Source organism: Podarcis muralis, chromosome 1 (assembly GCF_964188315.1).
Source record: "Podarcis muralis chromosome 1, rPodMur119.hap1.1, whole genome shotgun sequence".
Lineage (NCBI taxonomy): Eukaryota > Metazoa > Chordata > Lepidosauria > Squamata > Lacertidae > Podarcis > Podarcis muralis.
Genome location: NC_135655.1, coordinates 125,205,928 through 125,219,408, shown reverse-complemented (window position 1 = coordinate 125,219,408; position 13,481 = coordinate 125,205,928). Strand labels below are relative to the sequence as shown.

General features: G+C 41.1%; 1 long non-coding RNA gene across 1 annotated transcript in view; it reads right to left on the bottom strand.

The window, feature by feature from the left end:
* LOC144325243 (uncharacterized) overlaps positions 1-13,481 on the bottom strand; it is a 69,246-nt gene that overhangs the window by 30,765 nt on the left and 25,000 nt on the right. The gene's annotated exons all lie outside the window — the stretch shown is intronic.

Genomic DNA, 13,481 nt, shown 5'->3' with positions numbered 1-13,481 from the left:
ATAGATCTGCACCTGTAAATTATCTGCGATTAGCGGGGGGTTGGGGTTGGGTTGCAGTGCTGTGTATTGTTACTCACTGAGTAATCTCACTGAAGTCAATGGGGGATGCTTTGAAGGAATTATGCATGCAATTAGGCTATAGATATATAGTATTTACAAAATGGCATTATTCTATGTGTGATGCTGATTTTAATATCTTACAGTGAAATAGTGTGGGCATGGTCTCTGTTTAGAGAAATTAATGGGACTACAAACTTTTTCCATTTGGCTGAATCATGTCCGTATGTTTTGTGAATACAAGCCTTTTTTTGAAAGTCAAATTCACATCCAATGGAACAATTATTTTAACACAGCAATAGACTAGAGATGAATCCAGATAATGTTATAATTGGGCTGAGTAACAATTTCACTCACTTGAAAAATAAAAACATTATTTCAACCAAACTGCTTCAAATGTACATTTGGGTTGACTTGTACTTCCCAATTTGGCTTTTGGTTACAGAAAGGCTTTTGTAAGCATTGATATTTTACTGTAGAAGATCATTCGTTGGTGTGAAGGAGAAGATGTTATGTCCAAACCTCTTCTCTGACAAATCACCATCTCTTTTTGTAGAAGTGACCAAATGATACATGTGACTGCATTCTCCTTCTAGAGTTCCATTGCTCTATCTAGGGGAAATTAATTACAAAGGGTAAGATTTAACATTGCACCAGTGGCCATGATCTGATTTCTTCTCCTACCCCGATTCTGCAAACTGCAATCTTCCTCAACCCTTTTAAGCAGATATGGATACGTAACAGTGGGTGCTACTGCTGGGAGGAAGAGAAGAAGAGGAAGGGGAAGTCCATCTGTATAAGCAGGACACCACGTTGCATATATCACCCAAAATATTTCACAAAAGTACCAACGGAGCTAAGTGCAATTTTTAAAAACCAAGCCCGAATCATTTGCACCCTCCCGTGGCATGTCAACCCAGCACCCTGCAAATAAGGATAGGGAACCAATTAGATTCTGTTCATATTTAAAGCAAAATTTATTGAGCTCGCACTTTCCAAATTAAAATGGGAAATGAAAAAAACCTTCCTTTGAAATTTGCACTTACCCGAAATTTGCTATGTTGTTTTCTAAACAGCGGTGGTTTTGGTTTTTTTTAAATGCATTTATTTGGTGGAAGTTTGCATTTGTATCAGCATAGTACAATACAAAAATGCATTATGTTAGGACAAACGGCTTGCAAAAATGCCAGGCGTCCATACCAAAAATGTGTTTTATCAGGAGAAACTGGCACTGAAATGCCGAAGAATTTTCAGGAGGGTTTTCAAAGAGAACCCTTGCAAATTTCTGCAGAAACGTGGAGAACCAAATTTAAGACAGGAAAAAAAAAAAAGAGAAACCAAGAGAAGTGAAGCTGACAGATCCTTCCATCCCTATCTGTGAGTCGATTCTGGGAGGAAGGAAGCTATAAGAAGTTACACTGCTGCAAAAATCAACGGGCAATAGTTGTTAGTACTTATTTACTGGAACATGAAGCATTAAGTTCCAGCCATAACCCAGTTTCCCCATTGTCTGTTTTACAGCTCTTGTGACATCCTTCTCTCTCCATGAAACTCTCTTTCAGTTCACCCCAGAAAGCAAGCGAAGGCAACTCTGTCACCCCCCTCCCCAGGATAGCAGATACTTTCCTGGAAATTCCAGCAGGAGTGTATCATCTGATTTTTCAACTCAGTTGGTAGTTAAGGCAAAGAAAGCTCCCTCCTTAACAACTGAACACAAAAGACAAGATCCAGCCAAACTTCAGCATTTTATTTTATTTTTAGCTCCCATGGAAGTCAAGCATTTGTTTTACGACCTCCTACACACCCATTGAAATTAATGGGACTTTAAAATGCTTAACATGGGCAGGATTGTGCCTCAGCATTTAAAGTATTTTATTTGGGTCGTCTACAAGACTTTTGGCTAAAGTCAGATAGTTTAATTCAGAAAACGAAAACAAAGAGAGATCTGGTTTCTAGATTTATTTATTTTTGGTTGATTAATAATATTTAAACTATTCCCCTTTGCCCATAAAGTTCTCTGATCCCTAACCCCCCCCCACCTAAATAGCCTCTTTAAAAAAGAAAGTCCTTATTCAGCTTTCTTGCATCCCATAATAACAGATGGACCGTGAGACTGTTTACTGTTCCTGCCCACAAACTTCCTGTTAGTAAACTCCTATATTATTTCTGAAACAGAAAAATTACAAAGGAGCGTCCCCGTTGATTACTGCTTACTGAGGAATCCGTGCCAGAAAGCTTCTTTTGAAAAGTATGCTTTCTAAACAAGATCACTTGTTGCTGCGCGACATTATTTTGTCAAAGGTTCCACAAGATGCATAAAACGTCCACGCTAAGGCTAAAGAGCCGCATGACAAAATGGTCATTACTGTAGTTTGAGTTAAGGCCGTTGTAACAACTGCATGGAAGAACAGCTGATGCCACAACTTTTAAGGCAGTATAGGTGGGGAAAATGCGCTTAGATCAACACACACAAACATGTGCATACCAGCACCATTTTTTTAAAAAAAGAAGAAGGGTAAAAGTACAAATGACGTACTAAAGCTGCCCATTAGCTGTTGGCCTCAAAGTCTTGCACTTCAAATACACGTGTCAGACTTGCAGCACAATCGGAACGATGTTTATTAAGGAATAAACCCCTCTGGTTTCAGCAAGTATGCTTAGGATTAGAACCTAATGCTATGTGTAGCAGACAGATGAAGAGCAGGTTCTATAGTGGACCTGGGGGTCTCAAATTCCAGCGGTGCCCTGTGTGATGCCAAAATTTGGCTTCCCCTCCTCTCATCATCCATTCTGCACCATAGTTGTGGGACTCCATGGCTCTGCGTGCAGTGCATTTGAGCTGATCGTGCTCCCCTAAATCCACCTCTATAAATCCAGATTTATATAGATCTCACTGGGCAACAGGGGCCGATAGCACCCTGCAGCCTGCACCCTTCCTCTCATTTGGTTCCTGCATCTTTCACATTGTTTACACGTTCGGCGGGTGTTAAATGCCTGTAAATATCCTGTTTTACATGTTTGGAAGGCTAATCTCTGGGGTGGTTTGTCCTTTCACATGGCTACTTGCATACAGAACAGATGTCCCACATGTGCAAAACCATGATTTATGTACCCTACCTGATCAGTGAATCAAGGGGGGTTTTCACATCCACATTTCAGTATGATTTACCACCCGCTTGTGGGTTCGGGGAAGAGCCCATTATATTCATGATTCAGCTTCCTCATGTTCAGGTACAAGCAAGCGCATGAGGACCTCCAACAGATGACGAGTTTCATTATAAATTGTATCTGTGTATACACCATACATTCAAAGCACATTCATAACACATCCCCCCCAGAGAATTATGGGGACTGTAGTTTGTTTGCTGTGAGTGGTAACTCAATGAGGGGTAAACTACAGTGTCCACAATGCTTAGCAGTGGTGGTGATGGATGTGCTTCAACTGTGGTTGAAAGGCATGGTGTCATCCCCTCCAAGATTTCTCCTGTGAAAATAGGGACGTCCCATTTCACAATGAAAGCTTCACTATTTATACCCCACACATCTGACTGGGTTGCCCCAGCCACTCTGGGCAGCTTCCCACATATATAAAAACATAACAAAAGCTTCCCTATACAGGATTGCCTTCAGACGGCTTGGTGGTCGGATGACTCCATACCCTCCAACATTTCTCCAGTGGAAATAGGGACATCCTAAGGAAAAGTGGGATGTTCTGGGATCAAATAAAAAATCGGGATGGCTTCTCTAAATAAGGGATGTCCCTGGAAAATAGGGACATGACACCATCACTATTTGTTTTTGAGAACCAGGCTAAAACATTCTGGTTCTCCCAGACATTTGGATCTCAATTGTCTGCATATCTTTTAGTGGGATGGGGCTAAGTTTGATGTATTAGTCTACATTACTTGTGCATTTTAAGTTTTCGCCTTGTTTTTAACGTTCATTTTTGTAAGTCAGTTTGAGTTTCATTTTTCTGGGGGGAAAAAGAAGAGAAACAGCAACTAATAATTATAATGTTGGGTGGTTTTTGTTTTTGTTTTTTTAATGACCAGGAAGCAGGGCAGAGGGAGGTGGAAAGTGATTCAGTTGGGAACAGAAATATACTTCTCACATTCCTTGAATCATGCATATCCTATGAACATATATCACCACTTTTTACACTGGTGAACAGACATGCTCAATTTTAGCCTGAAACACAATCCACTCCAAAGCACCAGTTGATGTGACTCTTCTGCTCACAGCCAAGTATATCCTTTTCTCTGCTTGGACAACAGAAGCATGTTTTTTAAAAGCAGAAAACTTTAAAGCTAGGAGTTCCCTGATTCTGTTGCCATTTTTGTTACTGTGCCATTGATTGCTATTATTGATCTTACTTTTTCTTCAGATTTTGAAAAGAATGTTCTCAATACACATAAAATATGGACTGAAAATAAGGCCAACAGAATGGGGGGGGGGGAAATATATATCAAGGCAATTCCTGTATTCGAAGACCATACAGAAAGGAGCGGAAGTTATTTCCATTCCTTTCTTGTGGTAGATTATGACCGCAGTGGATCATGCCATGCAAGGAGTTTCATAGGTGTAGACTTCCAGTAATCTCCTTAGTTTGAGGGCTTCCTATAAACTGTACATTATATAGTTCATTAGATTCGTTCAACTGCGTTGGATTTTCCACTAGATCCCAGCACAACTGACAACAACAGAAGACCAGAAGTATTTATTTCACAAAGCATCCTTGAAGTACTTGATAAGCAAGTAAGAAAAGTAGAAGCAATCTGAATCTTGCGTTGGAGCTGAAAATAGCAGCTCAATCAGCAAAAGTGTTCTTTTCTTTCTTAAGAAAACGATTAGTAGATTTCACCAGGTATACCGTAGCAGCAACACACATGTTTTACTATTTCTGCTGATCCTCACAGCTGCCGACAAGAGCTGACAATCAGATCTGAAGAATGACAAGCTTTCTTGATCCGAAAAGACTTTTTAAAAAAACCATTTGCTTGAGACGTAGCTGAAACACGACTGTGTGGTGCAGGCCCAGCGCTTTTGCAAAGTGGCATTATCAATTAACTCTTGGTTGAAGTTAAGCAAAAGCATTCTGCATGCTGGAGGCAGTGCATAATTATGCTTTAAATAGTCGCCGTCACTTCTTGCCACTGCCACGTCTTTTAAGGAGAGGATCACATTTGCTGATTTGTGGGCAAAGCTCGTTTGGGTAGGTGGCAATCTCTAATCACCCTTTTCCAAGCAGGCCTTCTTTGCGTGTGTTTATCCCTGGATGTGCTCACAAGTAGACTGCTTCGTGACAGCATGATAATCTAATATTATTATTACAATGCCTGCATCTACTGACGAGAAGCTTTCCTTTTCAGTTTTCCTTTACTCCATGGAATCAGGGCAGCTGGAAAACAGAATTCCAGCACCACACACACACACCGAAAGGGGAAAAAGCTGCTACTGACTCGCCAAGCAGATGCAGGAACGAAAACACGAAGCAGACATGGATCTGAAATATTTTGCCAGTTACTATTGCTTCCTTTATTGGTGTATTCATCAATCTACCTAATGTGCATATATGTGACATGTTTTGATACGTGTCACCTACCAGCAGTTGTTGAATCAATTTAGTTAAATATATGATAACTAGGAACACACCTATTGGGACATGTGTATTTCTTTTGACACTGCTACGGATCGGTTTAGCACATAAACCTGGGTTCAATTCATGCCCTGCTTGAAGATGCGAGCTCTGAGTTTCCACATATTCTGTAATGCAAGGAACAAAGAGATGGCAATAATAATAAAAAGGTATTCTGGATAAAAGGCCTAATAAAGGATTTTTGAATGGCGTCACAGATAAAAATCTGCCTGAAACAATGTAGTTGTAATGTTCTTTTGGCTAAAGGTGTATTAATTGCTTTTGCATGCATTTGGGGGGAAAGTTGTGAAGACTTTTTTTGTTTTGTATGTGTTTGTAAGAGAGACTTCCATGATATTCCCCAAGGCAAAAATAATATTAGAAGTCCTATTTAGCCAGTGACACGTGTTCTGAGAAAACGAAAGCAAAATGTACCTCAAGACTTAGAATAACTCCCCATTGTGGAAAATCATGAGTATTGCCACTTCAAAATACCCCCCTCCTTTTTTCCCTTTTTTGTTTCGTCATATGCCAACTTTTATTTTGGGTTTCTGGGACACTTAGTTTTGAAAGAGTTATTCCAGAGATTCATGCTATGGGCTGGCAATTCCTTTCATTTCAAAATAGTGATATTGTGAAGTAATAATAACAACCATCCCTTTATTTATCTTCCAAGAATCTAAGATATTTTTAAATTTTTCTTCAGAAAACCTTGCCTTTATATATAGTTGGCAGTCTGCAAACATTAAAATGACTGCATTTGTACTTTTTTAAAAACTGATGTGTGAGATGTAAGTATATATGCGCTGTTAGTGCAATTTGGGAAACTGTGTTTTATTTCAGTTAGCTGAATGTTTAAAAGTGTTTTTCTAGTTCCATGATTGTAAAGAGGAACATATATGTTGTTTTCACCTTTACCTATTTTCCCCAAATTATAACATTATAATAACCGAAAGTAAAAAAGGAAGGGAGAGAGGAGTTTTTCTTAAGCTGCATGTTCTAATTGTTCTATCAGCTAGTTAGAAATATATATTTTTTTCCCAAAAAGAAAGAAAAAGGAAAGGCTATTTTGAAGAAAAAAAAAGAAAAAGATTTTCTTCTTTAAAAAGGGAGGGGGGAAACGTGTTTCAAGTGGGGGGGTGGGGGTGGTGGCTGGCAGCAAATTTAACTTCTGCTTACAACTCCAAGTGCCACCCCCAAATCAAGTATTAATAGCATAAACTTAAATTTAGTTTCTCATAAGTGCAGCTGTCTAGTCTATTTAATTATAGGGTTTCCACAGTAGTAATTTTTCCTTGACCTGCTCAATCTCAAAAAGTCAGGAAATTGCTTCTTTTTAAAGCTGACAATAGCACGGTATGTTTCCAAAGGGGGAAAAGAGAGAGAGAGAAATTACAGAAAACCATTACTTTAAGCATATTTAAATAGCAAGGGGAGGGGAGAGGGTGCTAATTGAAAAGTTTGCTAAAATGTGAAGTTAGTGAGCCTTGTCAACTTGTCTGTTGACAGGTAAACCGGACACGACCTCCTTCTTCATCATTACTTGGATTCCATCTCTTCCACCCACCGCAATCAATTTACGTTAACATGGTCTCAATCCAGTCAAAATTAAACACTCTTAAAGTTCCGTTGATTTCAAAGCGTGCGAGAGAACTGCCTGGCTGGATTTCAGTAGTATCTGGGGGTTAAAATGTGTCTTCTAAATGTGCAAATTGTTCATTCTTAATATTTTACAGTGCAATCGCATTATGTTCAACAGGGTTTACTCCCTGGTGTGTTTAGGATTGCAATTTGAATCATTTGTTCCTCTTCGCAAGTCTTCAAATCAAAGGGCTCATTAAACTACTCCTGCGTCTTATATACCACTTAATGACCAAATAGGAGTGGCTTACAAAATGTAAAAATAAAATAAAATTATATGAACATTAAAAAGTGAAAACTCTTAATTAAAAATGCACAATGATATAATGCACATTAATAAAATACTGCCATTAAAAACAGAAGATTCGGGTCAAGCATTCAATGGAATTGATCTGTTATTTGGATCAGACCTCTAAACCTTTGAGTTGGCCAAGTATGTATCTTTTGCCATTTTGTGAATGGTTTTTATGGCACAGCAGTTTTTTTTTGGGTGAATTAAAAATGAGATTTCATTTAGGAATCTGCTGAAAAAACTGGTAGAACTATATTAGCCTTATTTTTTTCCTTTGAAAAAGAGGTGCCAGAACTCACCATGAACGCCTCTCTTGTTCTCTTACACAGTCGTACCTTGGAATAATAATAATAATAATAATAATTTATTATTTATACTCCGCCCATCTAGCTGGGTTTCCCCAGCCACTCTGGGCAGCTTCCAACAAAACACTAAAATACAATAACCTATTAAACATTAAAAGCTTTGTAAAATCATTGCAGGAGATCATGTGGCCTGTACTGGTCCGTTTGACTTCAAAAACATTCTGAAAGCAAAGCACGACTTCTGATTGGCTGCAGGAAGCTCCTGCAGCCAATCGGAAGCCGTGGAAGCGCCGTCAGACGTTTGGCTTCCAAAAATAGTTCTCAAACCAACCGAAACAGTCACAAAGTGGCCTGGAGCTGGTGTTGCTCTGGCATTGGTGGCATGGGCTGGGCACACGCACATCTAGGGGGCCATTAAAGCATGCCCTGCTGCTGCCTCAACCCTGACCTGGATGAAATACAAGGTGTGACCGGAAAGTTTGGTGTATAGTCACAGAAATCGGACAGCGAGAAATATTCGAGCATACATGCCTTACAGGCCTTCAAAGTAGGCCAACTCTGATACAATGCACCATTGACAACATTTGGAGAACCGTTGGAAACTTCTGGAGAAGTCCTCTTTTCATAATGCTTTCAGATCCCTCGTCACAGCAGCTTTGGCCCTTTTCCTGTCTGTTTCCTTAATCTACATTCAAAGGTAAAGAGACCCCTGACCATTAGGTCCAGTCGTGACCGACTCTGGGGTTGCAGCGCTCATCTCACTTTACTGGCTGAGGGAGCCGGCGTACAGCTTCCGGGTCATGTGGCCAGCATGGCTAAGCTGCTTCTGGCGAAACCAGAGCAGCGCACGGAAACACCGTTTACCTTTCCGCCAGAGCATTACCTATTTATCTACTTGCACTTTGATGTGCTTTCGAACTGCTAGGTTGGCAGGAGCTGGGACTGAACAATGGGAGCTCACCCCGTCGCGGGGATTTGAACCACCGACCTTCTGATTGGCAAGCCCTAGGCTTTGTGGTTTAACCCACAGCGCCACTCGCGTCCCTCTAATCTGCATTACAAATGCCTAAAGAGAATTCTAGGGGAGTTGAGATATAACAGGGTGATTATTATTAACTATTTTGCAGTCTTTTTTTTTTCTTTTTTAACCATTTCTGCTACCAACAGTTTGTTCAAGTGGAAACATTAAGGCAAGCCCTTACTACATAGCATCCTGTAGAAAAGCATTGACAACATGGCAATAATGAGTACGAATGAACTGGGTTTCATATTCACTGCACTTTGATGTCCTTCTGTGAGAACCATGTTTATGAATTGTTTATGTGAGACTAGACTCCACACTGGGAATATTCACTATATTCATAGGGATGCCAAAAGGAGATGATTAAAAAAAAAGCAAGGAGATAATATTTTAAGCAGCCAGCTGAGGATGCCTAAAAACTGATTCTAGGGTGCAGTGGTTTCAGTAAAGCTCAGTCAAGGTCTCGCTAGTATTGGCAGAAGTGCAGGCAAATTCTTGAACAATTTCAACAGTGTCTCAAATACAGTGGTACCTCTGGTTGTGAACGGGATCCATTCCGGAGGCCTGTTTGCAACATGAAAAGAACGCAACCCGCGTCTGCGCATGTGCGGGTTGCGATTTGCCGCTTCTGCGCATGCATGTGATGTCATTTTGCGCATTTGCGCATGTGCGAGTGGCGAAACCTGGAAGTAACCCTTTCCGGTACTTCCTGGTCGTATCCTGAAAGAACCTAACATGAAGCAGACATAACATGAGGTATGACTGTAGTTAGGTCTTTTCTGTAGCAGGAAGCATGCATCTTTCTGAACTCCACCTTCCTTTCCCTGTGGAAATATTATGATTATTAGCAGCAAAAGGAGGAAAAACCCCGTTCTCCAGTGCTCCTTGTACCATAGCCAGGGACAAAGTTGCAAATCAACCAAATGGTTGTCTCCACTCAAAGGGAAACGATAATTAACCACATTTTCTACGAAGGAGCCTCCTAAGATTCTCCGCTCCAGATGAAAGTGGCAGAATGTCAGGAACAATGATGGAAAACCTGAGCACTTGTCTAGGAAGCTTTCCTCAAGAAACGGAAATGAATGAGACCGCAGCGACATGAAAGGCTATACAAGAAAGGCTGTACAAAACGCCGCGAATCGAAAAGCAAGGTGTCATTGCTGAGAGACAAACGTGTTATGGCAAATACAACTTGCACGCTAACGCCTTACCCGCGGAACAGCTGCTTCCTAGCAACGCAGACACTGAAGCCCCAGCAAATTTGAAGCACACCTGAGAGAAGTGAATAGAGCAATTGTGGCAGCATGAAGGGTACCAGGAGGAATTTATGTGTTGGTAAAGAGAGAGTCTGCAGGCATACTTGAATGTAGAGCAAAGAACAAGGGGAATCCTCACTCGTTTGGTGCTGCCCCTCAAGTGGCTTTGGGCAACTTGCCATCTCTCAGCCAAACTTGATGCTATAAACTACCAATGGTGGGACAGAATGCAGCAGATAGCAAAACAACTGAATAAATTCTAACAGCGCAATCATGACCGCACTGGCATAGTGTTGCTCTGATGCTTCCTTTCAAAGGAGTGATGACGTCTGCCAGGGTCAGGCTGGGGTCAGCAGGCCCTGATGGAAGAGGTGGGAGAAATAAACATAGGGGGGCCTGAATGGTAGGAACTTGGGTTGGGGGAATGGGAATCTCTACCCCAACTTTGGTTGTTTTGAAAGAGGAATGCTGGCTCCCCCCGTCCAGATTTCACGTGGAGTAGAAGTGAGAGCTGGACCATCAAGAAGGCTGATCGCCGAAGAATTGATGCTTTTGAATTATGGAGCTGGAGGAGACTCTTGAGAGTGCCATGGACTGCAAGAAGAACAAACCTCTCCATTCTTAAGGAAATCAGCCCTGAGTGCTCACTGGAAGGACAGATCCTGAAGCTGAGGCTCCAATACTTTGGCCACCTCATGAGAAGAGAAGACTCCTTGGAAAAGACCCTGATGTTGGGAAAGATGGAGGGCGCAAGGAGAAGGGGACGACAGAGGACGAGATGGTTGGACAGTGTTCTTGAAGCTACCAGCATGAGTTTGACCAAACTGCGGGAGGCAGTGGAAGACAGAAGTGCCTGGCGTGCTCTGGTCCATGGGGTCACGAAGAGTCGGACATGACTAAACTACTAAACAACAACAACAACAACAACAACAACAACAGAAAGCCTCAGTGGAGGCTGGGGATGGCTTTGATCCGTGAAGTGGGGAGGCAGAACAGGAGAAAGCCGTGACTGAACTCAGGAGGCTGCAGTCTTTTTGCCTAGAATCAGATGCCACCTAAAGACTTCTGGGAAAAGATTTATAATGAGTTGAAAAAAATGTTGAAAAATACATTTATTAAGAAACCAGAGGTCTAGTGGAATACTAGGACTGGAATTGCCTAAAAAAGATGTTAGACTGTTTTTGTATGCCACTACAGCGGCAAGACATTTATTAGCCAAAAACTGGAAATTGCAAGAAAAACCAACAATAGAAGAATGGCAGATGAAGATGTTGGACTTTATGGAGCTGACTGACCTGACTGGAAGAATCCACGACCAGAAGGAAGAGGAGACACAAGAGGATTGGAAGAAATTTAAAGAATACCTAGCTAAATATTGTGATACAAGATAAATAGAAAATTCTTGGAAGTAATAAATAGGCTTAGGGGTAGAATAAGAATGTGTGGTAGAACGTATAAATTTATCAGAAAAAAGTTCAGGCATCACCACTGCTGCCTTGTACAGTCTTCTCTAATCTTGCAAACCTCTATTTTAAAAAATCAAATCCTGCAAATCACCTGAGGAATTTACTGAAAAAGAAATGCACGTCTACTTGGAAACAAGTCCCACTGTGCATAATGCGAGTTTAGAAATGAAGTCTTTGATAGGTAACATCCTCGGAGCATGGATTATTATTATTTTTGCCATGGATGTAGTTACAGTTTCCGAATGAAGCATAGTAGCAATATGAGAGTAAAACTGTTTCCCCCAATTCAAGTTGCCAAGATGGTATTTTCACTGAAATTTGGAAATGTGTAAGAGGGGGGGGAAATGCCTTTTCCCCTTCCAATAATCTGTTCAGTGAACAAGCTGCAAAAAATAGTTCTGTATTCCCCCTCCCCTCACCCTGTGTGATACAGCAGACGGCAAATTTCCATTTAAAAGAATAAGTGGAGTAGCTGCTGGCAGTGAACTTGCTTGTCTTCAAATCTTATAATGGATACAGCAAGACTTTTTTATATTCCACTCAAGCAGAAATCAAACGGGAAAAATACAAGAGGGCAAGACTGAAGTAGGGTCACAGGCATCAATCATTTCTGACTTAACGTTAATATTATTTTTAATTCAGTAATTGGAAGTGTGTGAGGGAATTTCCCCCTCTTTCGGCTTATTACTTTTGTAACTAGTGGGAGAGTCACACTTAGTGTTTGAAAGGTATCTTTAGGAGGGTCCCAAAAACTCTTCACAAATGTTAAGTCTTTCCACATTTAGTATTATTTGTGTATTGGAAAGAGAACACTTTACCTGATCCTGCCAACAAGTATCAGACAAGGTCTGTGACCCAAGTAAGGTACGTCCCTCTCTGCCTATCCTTCGTGCTCCATCCATGGATGACAATGTGAATCTGCATGAATACAGTGGTATCTCGGGTTAAGAACTTAATTCATTCTGGAGGTCCATTCTTAACCTGAAACTGTTCTTAACCTGAAGCACCACTTTAGCTAATGGGGCCTCCCGCTGCTGCTGCACGATTTCTATTCTCATCCTGAATCAAAGTTCTTAACCCGAGGTACTATTTCTGGTTTAGCGGAGTCTATAACTTGAAGCATCTGTAACCTGAAGCGTATGTAACCCGAGGTACCACTGTAGATCTAGAGTGGAAAAAACGTAATTGCTTGTTGTACTGCTTATTGAGTAGAAATTATTTCATTCATTTATAGAATTATATCCAACCTCTCCTCAGAAGTAATATCGAAGTGAGGTGCAACAATTTAAAGTGCAACTATACACACAAAAATAAAATACAGTGAAAAATCATTGTAAACCAATCCTTCTGAAGGGTCATATTCATAGCTCTGGGACACAGGTGGTGCTGTGGTCTAAACCACTGAGCCTCTTGGGCTTGCAGATTAGAATTTGATGGTTTCAATCTGCATGACGGGGCGAGCTCCTGCTGCTCTGTCCCAGCTCCTGCGAACCTAGCAGTTTGAAAGCACACCAGTGCAAGTAGATAAATAGGTACCGCTGCAGCGGGAAGGTCAATGGTGTTTCTGTGCGCTCTGGTTTCCTTCAAGGTGTCCCGTTGCGCCAGAAGCGGCTTAGTCATGCTGGCCACATGACCTGGAAAGCTGTCTGTGGACAAACGCCAGCTCCCTCGGCCTGAAAGTGAGATGAGCGCCTTTCACTGTACTTAACCGTCCAGGCGTCCTTTACCTTTTTACCTTACTCATAGCGCATATTTGAAGCACACTTAACACACATTTAAAGCACATGGCTTGCCCTAAAGAATCCTGG